Source organism: Rhincodon typus, chromosome 7 (assembly GCF_021869965.1).
Source record: "Rhincodon typus isolate 14 chromosome 7, sRhiTyp1.1, whole genome shotgun sequence".
Classification (NCBI taxonomy): Eukaryota; Metazoa; Chordata; class Chondrichthyes; order Orectolobiformes; family Rhincodontidae; genus Rhincodon; species Rhincodon typus.
The window spans coordinates 97,387,018-97,390,293 of record NC_063338.1 but is presented as its reverse complement, the minus strand read 5'-3'; positions in this window follow the sequence as shown (position 1 = coordinate 97,390,293).

Sequence of the window (3,276 nt, the reverse complement as noted above, 5' to 3'; positions counted from 1 at the left end):
AGTCAGAACCACACTGTTTAGTTTGAAAGCACATCACAGGAGAAAAGCAGAAAGAAAATAGCACAGCGAGAATTCTGCTCTCCCTTCAATTAACAACATCTGCTGCCAGGCTAAAAATAGTGTGTGAAATTTATGATCCGCAATTTGATTATTCTGAGGATTTGGTGAAGTTGCTTGGAAGCTGCTTAATTGCACATATTTATCTCCCGTGCAGAGTTGGCTTAAATCCCTCTGGAACATTTTTCATTGAGTAATTATTAGGTTTAAAACCCAGAAGGTGGTAATTGCAAAGACCAATTGACCCATGATGCATGTCCCAGATCTGTGCAAGATGCTGTCACCCTCATATCCTCCTTTCCAAGGATATATGGAGGGCTTGGAGAAACTAGGATTCTGCTTTTGAGAGCACAGGACAATGAGGGGAAAAGTAAAACAGAGAACTACGGAGGCTGGAAAGCTGGAAAGTGCTGGAGAAACTCAGCAGATCTGGCAGTGTCTGTGGAGAAAAAGAAACAGAGTTAACGTTTCGAGTCCAGGGACTCTTCTTCAGAACTGGACAGGCTAAGGGGAAGATTTACTGTTCAAAATTATGAGGGGTTAAAATAAAATAAAGTAGGGGAAACTGTTTGGAGTAGCAACAGAGTCGGTAACCAGTTTGAAATTTATCACAAAAATCCCAGGGGAGGTGAAGGCAATTATGAATCTGCAGCAAATTGGTGGGACATGGAATGCGCTGCCTGAAAGGGCAGTGGAAATAAAGGTTCCAACAAGGTTCAAACTCTGGCTGGGCTCAGCATTTATGGCCCGTCCCTAATTGCCCCTTGAGAAGGTGGGGGTGCGCTGCCTTCTTGAACTGCTGCAGCCCATGTGCTGTAGGTTGACCCATGATGCCCTTCGGGAGGGTTTTAATGGGCTCACTATAACTCCCTTGATTGGTGGGTTAGAGGGTACTTCAGAGTTGACCAGGTTGGACTGGAGTCCCCTACAAACCAGGAACCGTTATGGGGGCAGAAGGAGGCCATTCGGTCCACTGTGCCTGTACTATCATGTAGACAACCTTCCTTCCTTGAATTACATAAGTGAACAAGATGGAAACATAGAGAATAGGAGCAGGAGGAGGGCATTCTGCCCTTTGTCAATAAGTCTGTCTGCCAAACAATATGATCATCCAACTCAGCCCCCTGTTTCTGCTTTCTCCTCCATACCTTTTGATCCCTTTAGCCTAAGAACTATATCTAACTCCTTCTTGAAAACATCCAATGTTTTGGCCTCAACCACTTTCTGTGGCAGAGAATTCCACCGGCTCCCCACTCTCTGGGTGAAGACATTTCTCCTCATCTCAGACTGAAATGGTTTACCCCGTTTCCTTAAACTATGATGCCCTGGTTCTGGGCGGGTTTTTTTTTATATAGGACAATCCAGCAGCTTCATGGTCACTTTCACTGAAGATAGTTTTTCATTTTGGAAATATGTGAAAATGGGACTGAGATACTTAGCCTGCCACAATCTAATTCTTTTGGAGCAATTACAGTGAGCAGATTCTGGATTCATTGGAATGAGGCAGATAATCGGAATCTTCCCAAACATCCGGCCGAGTGTTTACATGCTGACATGTGATCTGTGTGTCCGTGAATTTGGGAAAAACAGAGTCAGAATTCCACTTGAGCACAGGATCAACATTAGACTTGGAATTCTGTGAATGCGTTACAAATTCTCAGTCAAGAGAATAAGACACTGGGACGGACCGCACCATAAACACAGGCATTGAGAGCAAGAATGTTACCGTCTGCATCCTGACACAGAGCCCTGTTTGCCCAATACCCCGGAGTTCACGGACTTAATCATTCCCCTCCCCCCGTGTAGGCAACCTTCCCCAACCCCCAGGACCCTCCCAGATCGCTGTGTTCCTCCAATTCTGGCCCCTTGAGTATCTGCCGATTGTGATTAACCCACAGAAGGTGCCTTGAACCACCTGGGCCCACCGCATGGAATTCTCTCTTTGGTCCCATCATGCCCCCTTTGTGAATATTATTGCCCAATAGTCAGGGTCCAATAATGGGTCATCTCTACCTCACCCTTTCTCTGTCTCAATCCTCAGTGTCTGCTTCAAAACAGATTCGCACCTGGAAGTCAGAAAGAATAAAACCTTCTATGGAGTCTTTACTGTGCAGGAGACCATTCATCCCATCATGCTTATGCTAGCTGTTTGAAAGATCTCCAATTTGTTCTCGTTCATCCAACAGCCCTGTAGGAAATTCTGATTGAATCTGCTTCCACTGCCCTTTCAGGCAGTGCCTTCCAGATCACATCGACTCACTGCCTCAAAAATGTTACCTCCATCTCCTCCTTTGGGCCTGGTGTCATTTCCCTTCAGTATGGGTCTTCCCTCTGGTGACTGACCCTCCTGCTAGTGGGAACAGACTCTCCTGATTTACTCTGATCAAAACCTTCATAATTTCAAACCCCTCGATTAAACCTCCCCTTAACACTCTCTGCTCAAAGGAGAACAATCCCAGCTTCTCCAATCTCATTGAACTTCCTCATTTCTGGTCTTATTTTGGGAAATGGTGACCTAGTGATGATGTCCCTGGGCTAGTAGTCCATTCACCAAGGCCAGTGTTCTGGGGACATGGGCTTGAATCTCACCACAATAGACGTTTGAATTTAGTCAAAATTTCAAATTAAAATTTTGGCCTCGTGGTAAGCATGAAACCATTGTCAATTTTTGGAAAAACCCATCTGGCTAATGTCCTTCAGGGAAGGTAATCTGCCATCCTTACCTGGTCTGGCCTACATGTGACTCCAGACCCACAGCAATGTAAGTGACTCTGTACTGTCCTCTGGGCAACTAATGCTGGCCCGTCCAGAGAAGTCACTGTGGTCTGACCAGACCCTCGGGCTGCTCTCTCATTAATGAGACACAACTGGAAGTGGTGGTTTAATCTGAGGGTCACCACACCTCAGGTGAAGGGAGAGGTTGAGAAGATGAGACCTTCATGGTAACCTCAGCTGGGGCAGGAATTGGAACTCATGCTGTTGGTGTTACTCTGAATTGCAAACCGGCCATCCAGCCAATTGAGCTAAACCAACCCCATGACACCTGTGTGACTGAATAAAAATGTCTACTCAGTGTCCTCTGCACCCTGATACCCTCGGCACCCTGATACCCTCTGCACCCTGATACCCTCTGCACCCTGATCCCCTGTGCCCCCGATCCCCTCTGCCCCTGATCCCCTCTGCATCCTGATACCCTCTGCCCCTGATCCCCTCTGCCCC